Source organism: Esox lucius, chromosome 22 (assembly GCF_011004845.1).
Source record: "Esox lucius isolate fEsoLuc1 chromosome 22, fEsoLuc1.pri, whole genome shotgun sequence".
Classification (NCBI taxonomy): Eukaryota; Metazoa; Chordata; class Actinopteri; order Esociformes; family Esocidae; genus Esox; species Esox lucius.
Genome location: NC_047590.1, coordinates 2,002,686 through 2,015,226, shown reverse-complemented (window position 1 = coordinate 2,015,226; position 12,541 = coordinate 2,002,686).

Here is a 12,541-nt window from a genome sequence, read left to right as displayed (position 1 = left end):
GTGCACAACCATTACACATCCTTCCTTATTTAGATATTCAAACAAAAAAGTTTAGCAAGGATCTGGAAGTGTACTATATCAGTGATCAAGTGGTAAAGATAAGGAGTGAAAAGGTGGGTAGTGGGTAAGTGAGTTGAAATGGTTGGACACTATAAGGTGTGAAACTCTGGGTAACTGTAATACAACAGTTGGACACTGAAAGGTGTGTAATGTCTGGGTAAGTGCGATAAAGTGGTTGGACATTGAACGCTGAGTAAACTCTGGGTAAGTGTGCTGAAATGGTTGGACATTGAAAGGTGAGTAAACTCTGGGTAAGCGTGCTGAAATGGTTGGACATTTAAAGGTGAGTAAACTCTGGGTAAGTGTGCTGAAATGATTGGACATTGAAAGGTGAGTAAACTCTGGGTAAGCGTGCTGAAATGGTTGGACATTTAAAGGTGAGTAAACTCTGGGTAAGTGTGCTGAAATGATTGGACATTGAAAGGTGAGTAAACTCTGGGTAAGTGTGCCGAAATGGTTGGACATAGAAAGGTGAGTAGACTGGGTAAGCGTGCTGAAATTGTTGGACATTGAAAGGTCAGCATAAATCGATCCACTGCACCACTGCTGATGTCACTGGTAGGCAGATCTCACCCCCTGACAAAACCAGCCAGTCAGAGTTAACCACCAACAGCTACCAACAAAGATTTCTCTTATTCCTAATCCCATGCAGACTATGTTTTACGACTCTTTCCTTCACTTATTGCAGTTACCATATATATATATAAAGCAGTCTATCTGTGGCAGTTGTGTTGTCAAGAGGTGAACCTGCAAGTTCTGTGTGTGTGTGTTGCATAGATTTATCTTAGTGTGGTTATGTGACCGAAGGAGAGACCCCACAGATGTGCAATTGGATTCAGGTCTGGGCTCTGGCTTGGCCATTCCAAAACGTTAATCTTCTTCTGGTGAAGCCATGCTTTTGTTGATTTGGATGTGTGCTTTGGGTCGTTGTCATGCTCAAAGGTGAACTTCATCTTCGGCTTTCTAACGGACGACTGACTGTTTTGTGCCAAAATTGCCTGGTATTTGGAACTGTTCATAATTCCCTCCACCCTGACTAAGGCCCTGGTTCCAGCTGAAGAAAAACAGCCCCAAAGCATGATGCTGCCACCACCATGCTTCACTGTGGGTATGGTGTTCTTTGGGTGATGTGCAGTGTTATTTTTGCGCCAAACATACCTTTTGGAATTATGGCCAAAAAGTTCAACCTTGGTTTCATCAGACCATAACACATTTTTCCACATGCTTTTGGGAGACTTGATGTTTGTTTTTGCAAACTTCAGTTGGGCTTGGATGTTTTTCTTTGTAAGAAAATGCTTCTGTCTTGCCCAATAGCCCATTCATATGAAGAATATGGGAGATTGTTGTAACATGTAGCACACAGCCAGTACTTGCCAGAAATTCCTGCAGTTCCTTTAATGTTGCTGTTGGCCTCCCTGACCAATTTTCTTCTCGTCTTTTCATCAATTTTGGAGGGATGTCCAGTTCTTGATAATGTCTCTGTTGTGCCATATTTTCTCCACTTGATGATGACCTGTCTTCACTGTGTTCCATGGTATATCTAATGCTTTTAAATTTATTTTGTACCCTTCTCCTGACTGATATCTTTCAACAATGACATCCCTCTGATGCTTTGGAAGCTCTCTGCGGACCATGGCTTGTGCTCTGAGATGTAACTAAGAAAATGTCAGGGAAATCCTACTAAAACAGCTGAACTTTTATTTGTAAATAATCAGAGTTACTTTAAATGATGGCAGGTGTGTAATGACTTCTATTTAACATGAGTTTGAATGTGATTGTTTAATTCTGAACACAGCCACATCCCCAGTTATAAGAGGGTGTGCACACTTACGAAACCAGATTTTTTTTTGAATTGTTCACATTATAGGTCACATTAAAAGTGGGAAAAGTTCTGACATGATTTATCTTTGTCTCATTCTTTTACATCACAAAAACCTGGCATTTTCATAGGGGTGTGTAGACTTTTTATATCCACTGTATCTATTGAGAGAGGAAGTGTGTGTGTGTTGCATGTAGTTCAGTGCGTGTGCGCGTGCGTGCGTGTGTGTGTATAGCATGGATTTATCTTTGTGGTGTTATGCGAACGAGCTAGATATATATCTATAGAGAGAGAGAGAAAGTGTGTGTGTAGTTCAGTGTGTGGGTGTGTGTGTTGAGTTGATAAAGGACTTTCTTCCTCCTCATTGTTGAAACCATCATTAAAATATTTTGAAACAAATGACAGGCTCCTTCAGTTGCCAAACTGGTTCTTAGCCACTAATTTGCTAAAAATATGATTCTGCGTTAATGATGCTCCAGCTTCCTATGAACCATGTACAGTGCGTACAGAAAGTCTACACAGTTTCTAACATTTAATTTGTGATTCCTAGAAATAAGGATACCACAGTACCTGATAAAGGTAGATGATTCAGTTGAGGAAGAGAACATTGGTGTCTAAGCTCTATGGAGCTCCCAGAGGCGTTGCAATTGGGCAGAACAGTCCGGGTTTGGGGGATTCATCTTGAAATATTTGTGCCTATTTTTGCCTCTAGCGACTTCTAGTCGTGGGTATGTATTCTGGTGTGTGCCTTCTGGATGACTGAATGGCTTGATAGGAAACAGAACGCAGTTGGATATGCTGTGAAATGTGCTGACAGATTTCTCAAATTGGATTCCCTGAGTCCGCTAGGTGTTGCTGTGATGAACAGGTCTTAATCAATTCAGCAGAACAAGAGAGTACGAAAAAAAATAAACATGTACTGTATTACCCCACTCTCCTACATTTTCTGATTTTGTAAGTTGTTACACGGGTAAGTTGTCACATTGCTCATACCTCCAACAATAGTTGCTCTCTCAGAAATCAAATAGCTACTTTGTGTGCCTCAACTTCCTGTTTACAAGTGATTAAGATCACTAATCTGTGGTGAGCACACGTTTCTTATATTTCCCTATCAAAAGTATAAATGTGCCGCTTTACATTTTATGCAAGAAAACCTTGTTAGGTATGAATGTAGAAAATTATAATTTTGCTTTGAGTAAAGGAGACAATTACATGTCTTTTGATACTTTATCTGCAGTCCTATGTTAAGCTAAACTTGAGATTTAGCCAACATTAACATTAATTGGGGCAAGTTGTCCCTTGCCCCAAGATCATGTGACAGCTTGTGACAGCTTGCCCTGGTATAAACAGACACACAGAACATGCTCCATTGTAATACTTTTTAATCAGCTCTGATAATATTATTAAATGTGACTGTAAATGGATTATTATATATAGGTATAGTTTAAAGGAGCTGACATATCCCTGGACTAGCCTATACAAGACAGGCTCTGGTGTGTCTGTGTGTTTGTGTGTGTCTACTAACACACTACTTGCCTACTGTATGAGACAGTATATCCACACATACACTAGTTCATAGTGTAATTAATTTAGTGTGATGTTATGAATTGTGTTATGGAAACAAGAATAGTAGACAGGGAGGAGGGCGTAATAAGCCTGTAATTAATATGCAATTGAAATGAGGAAATGTGTTTTGGAAGGAAAGAAGGAAGGAAGGAATAAAAAAAGAGGGGAAGGAAAGAAAGATTGTAAGAAATTATAAAAGAAAGACAGATAATGACAGCGCACCACCTGACAATGTGAAGTTGCAGTTGCTATGCCAGCATTATTGTTTTGATTGACAGGCATGATTTGCCATATTCTCTAGGCATGATTGTTTTCATTTTTTATCCTACATAGTGTGACAACTTACTCGCTGATTGGGCAAATTGTCACAAGTGCACACTCTTTATTTAAAGGTCTACAAGTCCGTACTGATATAAGATGCAATGAATACAAAATAAGTGCCCAAGACTTCCTTCTTTCATTTGGTATGACATTTATAGCATTGTGATGTATTGAGCCCTGTAAATGTTACCCAGAGTGAAAAGTGTGACAACATACTCTCCTCTACTTATATTTAGTTTTGTAAAGGTTCCCACTGAAGTACTGTAATCGCAACATATACTGGTCTGGAGTCGCAATTTCTATCGAGGTCTTTTTATTTTTACGTGCATAAGATTAGGCTATCATCGAAACACAAACACGCCTATGTACCTAGGTCCTACTATTACATGTTATAGTCCCCTCTCCTTTGCTACCCCCTACTCATCATAAGGACAAGACATATATCCCTCTGCCATTGACAAACCACCCATTATTCCTTCACTGTGACTTGTAAACACTTCACAGCATACTAAAAGATACCCGTATAGAAATGAATAGAAAAGACAATAGAAAATAAAAGCACAACTGCCAATTTTTATTTATATATATATATATATATATATATATATATATATATATATATTACATTAGAAAATGTGTAATCAAAATGTGTAATCAATGCATTTTCATTGATAATAATCAGTTCATAATGGATAAGTGTTTGTAAAAATCTTTCTTGAATGAAAAGTTTTATTAGGCTCCTACCGAACATCTTACCTACAGTATTTCCTAAACAAGCCTAACTGACGCCAACCATCCAGGTAATTTGACCCGACGTCCCTAAGCGAGATTGCCATAACCATACATAATTCAACACAATAGGAAGCTTTCAAATACCGGGAATTGAAATTTTGGATGGTTGATAGGAAGATGTTTGTTTGTTTATTTAATAGGTGGGTAATTAATTTACCTGAAATATGCGTGTCTTTTGGTTCCACATATACCACTGCAGCTCGAGTTGCATTCCTGCCTAATGTGATTTAATCAGGCTATCTTTCCCACTGTTATGCCCCTATTATGAATTTCAGCATGACATGACATATTTTTGTAAATATAACACATTTTCATTACAAATTTTATTCAAGATAATTAACTTTATTCAAGCGTAAAAAGCTTACTGACATTTATAGGAATTGATGTGATCGTCCGCACAGACCTGGAGCGCCACAATTAGCCGAATGGGCAGAGACAAAAATAACCTATGAACTAGGCCAGTGGCTCCCAACCCTTTTCAGTTACTGTACCCCCAAAAAGAATTTGCACTGCTTGGAGTACCCCTGAAGTACCCCCTCATGTTCATTTCACTAGTAAGTCTATGGTGTCATGAGTGTTTTCAAGTACCCCCAGGGGTCCTAGTACCCCTGGTTGGGAACCACTGAACTAGGCTACTATAAACTACTTTTAACCAGGCTGTTTGGAGAATATGTTCCGGAAAACGCACCGTTTTACAGCATTTCCGCTCTCTGTCGTATTTATGCCCAGACATAGCGGAGAGAATGCTTTCCAACACTTGCCGGGAGATTCCTGGAGGTGCTCCTAAAGCTGACAGCATTGTAGCAGAAGAAAAAGTTGCTGCTGGAGTCGGACCGAAATAACTCTTCTGTTACATCAAACGAATACCAAGGCCATCTTTACGCATCCTAAGTTATGTTATTCCCATCCATTCCCCTACCAGGGTCGACACCCGAGGTTATATAAAATGCATTATTAAGACAATCCGTGTAATACACACGAAAATCTGGAGCCGTTGAATGAAATTAATTAAGAAAAGTGAGTAATATACAAAAATAGTGGATCCGTATATAAAATGAAATAGGCTATAAAGAAAATATCGTATTGTAGCCTACTGAATTTTACGTATGCAGTAGACTTATTTCTAATCAGCAATTATGGGTAGACCTGTGATAGTGTGATAGTGTAGCCTGTTGAAAACATCCCGTTCTAGTCTACTTGGGTTGTTCCTCCACTGACCAGTCGTTAGCCCTGGGCGTCCGGGGCTATTTTATTTTATGAATAGTCCCGGATCTCAAACGGACAAAAAAAAACCCAAAAAACATTTAAAGCAGGTGGTAAGCTATTCAACTGTTTTTACATACGTCTCGAAATCCGACAAAACAAAATGTACTTGTTGCAGATCTACACAGCCACGCTCCTTCGGTGTGCCTTCTTTTGCGTTGACCAGTTAATGAAGGCTTCTACTTTCCTATTCGTTTTTTGGTTGGTTCTTAGTTTTACTGACACAGCACAAGGAATACCACAACAAGGAATAAGATATTCTATTAAGATATTCAAAGTGGAAGACACACAAGGGTCACAAAATAAGTCAAACATACGAACAATAAGTGTATACAGTACCCTTCATAAGAATTGGGACAGTAATGTCCCAAAAGGCATATGAAAATACGGTTGGAAGAAGCATATGAGGCAGAAGTACGGACTGTCACCTTATATTTCTGTTCATTTCAACACGTTTTACCCCCTCGTGACTTGGCTCACAGGTGTTTCTGATTGGTCAGGTGTTTCCTGTTGCATTGACGTTCACACGTAAAAGAGCTGTAAATGTGTATTCTCAGTTCCACCTGCTTTTTCCTCTGGAGTCTGCGTTGAGCTACAGAAACTCCCCAAAATCAGCACAAGCTCAAAATCTCTGCTGTAGAGATTTATTTTAGGTAATAATTAAAAATCATTGTAATTATGCATTGCTCTAAATTTTAAGATTTCCTTTTTTATCATCACAATTTCTTAGTCACAAAATATGCAGTTTTTGGACTGAAATTGAATCTTTGCCTAAGGAATTCTCCCAGGGTATTTAGCAGTAGATATTTTTATTCAATGCAATTGGTTTGCTTTAGGCAGGACAGGAAAAGGATAATTAAGTGCAACACTTCCTTATACTGATGTATTTGCGATGTGGAATTTCTGTTGGACTGCATTGGATATTAAATTAGATTTGATTCAACGTTATTGTCATTGAACAGTACAAGTACATTACAACAAAATGCAGTTAGTATCCAACCAGAAGTACAAACAGAAGTGGGCAGAAGATTTACAAGTAGCGTTAAGTATATGTATATTTCAAGTGGAATGTATACAGGTGCTGGTCATAAAATTAGAATTACGGATGGAATTACGAATGGAATTACTTAAATAAATCAACTTTTTGATGATATTCTAATATTATGACCAGCACCTGTAGATGTGCAATGAAGGCAAATGCAGTACAAATGGCAATACTAAATGTGCAATTAAGGCAAATACAGGAGAGGAGAAAATGTACATGTATTAAGTATAGTGGATGTTACAAATTGGATAATAGTTGTGCGGGTACAGATGGAAATTCAGATGTGCATTTGAGGCAAATTGAAGGAGTAAGGTAGCATGTGTGACCGGGATGCAGAGAGAGAAGAAATGAGGTTCCCGAGGTAGACACATACCTGTAACAACTGAAAACATTCATTATCAGACTAGGCAGTGTCAGAGTAATACAAAGGGAGAAGTGCAAAAAGGTCCCTGGGAGGTATGGTTGGTGATGGGAGTAGTGCAAAAAGGTCCCTGGGAGGTATTGTTTGGTGATGGGAGTAGTGCAACATGGTCCCTGGGAGGTATTGTTTGGTGATGGGAGTAGTGCAACATGGTCCCTGGGAGGTATGGTTGGTGATGGGAGTAGTGCAACATGGTCCCTGGGAGGTATGGTTGGTGATGGGAGTAGTGCAACATGGTCCCTGGGAGGTATGGTTGGTGATGGGAGTAGTGCAACATGGTCCCTGGGAGGTATTGTTTGGTGATGGGAGTAGTGCAACATGGTCCCTGGGAGGTATTTTTTGGTGATGGGAGTAGTGCAACATGGTCCCTGGGAGGTATGGTTGGTGATGGGAGTAGTGCAACATGGTCCCTGGGAGGTATTGTTTGGTGATGGGAGTAGTGCAACATGGTCCCTGGGAGGTATTTTTTGGTGATGGGAGTAGTGCAACATGGTCCCTAGGAGGTATTGTTTGGTGATGGGAGTAGTGCAACATGTTCTCTGGGAGGTATTGTTTGGTGATGGGAGTAGTGCAACATGGTCCCTGGGAGGTATGGTTGGTGATGGGAGTAGTGCAACATGGTCCCTGGGAGGTATGGTTGGTGAAGGGTTACAGAGTTCAGCAGGGTTACAGTAGATGGGGAAAAAACTGTTCCTGAGCCTGCTGGTGTGGGAACGAAGAGGCCTGTACCGCCTGCCTGATGGTAGGAGGGCAAACAGTTTGTGGCATAGATGTGAAGGGTCCCTGATCCCGCACACCCTCTGCAGACACCCCTTTGAGCTGGAGGTCTACGATGGCAGGAAGCTGGGCACCAGTGATGTGCTGGAGGTCTACGATGGCAGGAAGCTGAGCACCAGTGATGTGCTGGAGGTCTACGATGGCAGGAAGCTGGGCACCAGTGATGTGCTGGAGGTCTACGATGGCAGGAAGCTGAGCACCAGTGATGTGCTGGAGATCTACGATGGCAGGAAGCTGGGCACCAGTGATGTGCTGGAGGTCTACGATGGCAGGAAGCTGGGCACCAGTGATGAGCTGGACGATTTTCACCACCCGTTGGTGGGCCTTCCGGTCATCTACGGAGCAACTGCTAAACCAAACTGTGGCACAGTGTGGGCTTTTTTCAGCCTCCTCAGAAAGTACAGATGCTGCTGTGCTTTTTTGACCAGGGCTGAGTCCAGGAGAGGTCTTTGGACATGTGGATACCCAGGAATTTGAAGCTGGACACACGCTCCACCTCAGTGCCAATCAGTGAGAATTGGGGTGTGACTGCAGCCTTTAGACTTCCTGTAACCCACAATGAGCTCCTTGGTTTTGTTTGCGTTGAGGGCCAGGTTGTTGTCAGGGCACCATGCCGCCAGGCACTTGACCTCCTCCCTGTAGGCTAACACGTCATTGTCACTGATCAGGCCTACCACCGTGGTGTCATCTACGAACTTGACGATGGTGTTGGAACTGTGTACAGGAATGCAGTCGTGGGTGAAGAGGGAGTACAGGAGGGGGCTCAGCACAAAGCCTTGTGGAACACCAGTGTTCAGGATCAGGGTGGAGGGGGCTCAGCACACAGCCTTGCGGAACACCAGTGTTCAGGATCAGGGTGGAGGGGGCTCAGCACACAGCCTTGTGGAACACCAGTGTTCAGTATCAGGGTGGAGGAGGTGAAGTTGTCAAAACTGACAGAAAGGGGTCTGTTGGTTAGGAAGTCTGTTGGTTAGGGGTCCAGTGTTGGGGTGAAGCAGGACTTAAGGTGGGCCAGATCTAATCTTTTGAAACACTTCATGATCGTGGGGGTGAGTGCGACAGGTCGGATGTCATTCTGATTAGATGCAGTTGACTGCTTCGGCACTGGCACAGTGGTCACAATGGTTGAACATGTCAGTAAAGACCTCAGCCAGCTGCCCAGCACGCCCTGAGCACACGCCCGGGGACGCCATCAGAACAAGCAGCCTTGCGTGCGTTCGCCCTGCTCAGTGCAGATGACACATATGCGGTGGATTGTCTGATGGGGGGGTCGTCTCGGGGGAGTTCAGCTTTAATGGCTGGTCATAATGTAAAAGATGACAGATATGTGTTTGCATGTATTTGTAAATTCCTTGGTGGCTGGTTCACCCTCAGATTTGGGACACATCAAAAGGCCTGTAAAAGGTCCCAAATTACAAATGTACTAAAATGGCAAAAAGAGGTATCACAATGAGAGAATCTTTTTATGTCCTCTTGCATCACTCTAAAAGCCCCCCCCCCCCCCTTCGTTGCTTCTCATCCAATGGCTTTTAAGAAGGTGTCAAGGAGAAACCAGTTAAGATTCTCAGATTGTGTTTGAGTGAGTGCATGGCAGTATTTTGGCCACTAGGTGTCAGTGCCTCCCATTTCCTGGACCTTGTCAACACTCCAGGACCTTGTCGCTTCAGGTTGACATTGCAGGGCCACTGTGTACTAAATGACAGGGTGTCAGTGAACCGAAGCCTCAGGCTGTGCCACAAATGACCCCTATACCCTACACAGCTCACTCCTTTTTGACCAGGTGGATCCTGGTCAAAAGTAGTGTGGACCAAATGGTCCACACAGCAATGGTTTATAAGCATGTGAGTGCCCCTCTGTGTAACCCCTCTGATTGGGAGGTGATTTCCCTGTCCATCTCAGTATGAAACTACCTAACTAGTGTTGTATTCCTATCAATGACAGTAAACCCCTCCCCAGGGAGACCCCTCCCCAATTTCGGTTGTCGAGCTAACCGCCTCCGGTATGTTCTGAGTAATCTGCCTCAATAAATGCAGTCATGATTGACATCTCAGCACCAACTGGATTTAACCGGGTCAGGGTTGTTGGGCTTTTTTCCCTCTGTGAATTTCCCCTGAATGCTTGGTCTGTGAAGCACACAGGACTAGGGAAGGACCATTAGAATACTGTATCAAGCACAAGAAGATATGCAAAGTCAATGACTGATCTCTTATCAAATTACTTTTGTGTAATTGTTTATTATTATTTTACATACACATTTAAAGGGTACATTTTGTCATACATTCATTTCTGTGTAAAAACATAATGGTTTAGACGTATTGTGTACTAAATTGTGGAACCAGGAAATGACATCATCAGTCGGTAGTGCCTCCCACATACATGAAACTGAGTGAGGTTAAGTTAACCACGGGGGACATATGAGCACAGAGACGTATAGACTGAGAGATAAAGAAACAGACAGAGAGTGATAGAGAGACAATGACAGAGTGATAGAGAGTGAATCACAAAGAGAAAATACTTGAAAAAAATAATATTCACTCTCTCCTCTCTCCAAAACCATATCAAAATTAAAAGAAATCTCTCACAAAGGTCAGGTTACTCATAAAGGGAAACAACGTAAGTAAAATACCCAGAACAATTTGAATTTTGGCCCTTTGGAGATGTGATCCATCTTACTGGAAGGTGCCACTTACTCTGTGGTCAGGATTCTGTGTAGGCAGCTGTTAATTTCCACCGGGACGGGGGGGTCCCTTGAAAGCTCAGTGTGCCAGTCCCCACCTTCTTGTCTTTCTGTCTGTCTCTCTGATTTTCTTCTCCTTCTTTTGACTAACCCAAGAAGGCATGACACACTTTCACTGAAATGCAATGCGTTACAGATAAACTGAAACAAAATCAGTGTGTGTTGTATGAGCATTCTGCGCGTGTGTACCCGTGTTGTAGTGATCTAGTCATGGTAGCAGCACACAACAGTGTTAAAGTTGAAGCGTCTGCCATTGGCAGTTTCCTCTCAGCAGTTTCAAGTAAAGCCATAACGCCTCTGAGACCCCTTTACAGGAAAGCAAGTAAGAGTTATACAGGGAGTTTCAGAAGCACAAATTCCCAGTACAGGGTCCTGGGTCTTGGGGCAGGTGTGAGAGGAAAGGGAGACAACCTGGTTCTCCTGAGAGTCGCGTTATGAGAAGGCAGAAACAGGTTACTTGGATACCACCGAATAACAATAGATGCTAGCTGGGTTGCCTGGCTACCATCTGGGAGAGCGAGCTGTGTGTAGGACATGTCATTCAGATTTGGTTTAGGTTTAGTCATTCAGAGGGAAGGACTGACCAAACCTGAAACCCTGAGGTTACTGTCACACCAACTGACAAACTGAAGTGTTCATCGTCTCCATCAACCTGGGGTAGGCTCCAGTCTGAACCTCGACTGATGTGTACAGATGATGTACACCCTGGGAAGACCCTAATTAATAGCTCCTCAGTTGATTCCTAGGGGGCAAATCACACTTTACTCACTGGAGCCCAGTCCTCCATTACAAAGCTCTCCCCAGCCTGGCTCCCTCTACATCCCTGGCCTCCTCCTATCCGCCCCTCCTTCTGTCCCTCCTGTCTCTGCTGCTCAGACCCTGGACTGGCCACCATTGCAAAAAACAAGATTGAGCTGCATGGTTAAACTGATGGCCCCTTAATCTCAGGAACTGTCTCCTCCCAGACACCCACATCTTCTGAATCACTACCTTAAAAAATAGCTAAACACCAGTGTTTCAGTCAGGCCCCACTCAGATTGGCTCAGCCCTCACTCCCTTTTCCGTTTCTATTTTAGCCATATTGTTGTTAAATTATTTTCTCTGCTCTGCTGCTCAGTGTTCCTCGGTTGTGTAAAAGGCTTTTTAAATCAAATGGATTGTTATTGTTTTATTATTAGTAGTATTATAATTGGTATTAATATTAATATTAATCCTGACTTCTTTTTTTCTTGGTGTTATCGTATATATATTTACATAGATGACATCATGTGTGATTTCTCATAACCTTTATCCAAGAAGAGCTCAATCCCCTGCTATCACTTTCCGTTAAATAGAAGGGGAATTCATGAAGTTATAAGAGGTTATGAGTCATAAAGACACTTAACACGTATAAAAGACAGACTGGGGGGGGCTCGTGGATTATTACTCTGATAGACAGAAAGACAGAGGGAAGACAGAGACGGAGGGAAAACAGAGGCTCTTCAAGGAATATTTTGGCAACAGAGAAATTTTGAATATTTGGCATCCTGATGGAGGAAGTCAGTGGCAGGTAACGTATTTCTCTGACACCAGCACACCATCTTTGGGCTGTAAGCTAACATAGACCAAAGAACATCCTGTTCAAGTCCCCAAGGGCTTTACAGATGCTGCTCTGTGTATCATGGTTGATTCCACAGGCTGCTCTGTGTATCAATGTTGATTATACAGGCTGCTCTATGTATCACTGTTGATTCTACAGGC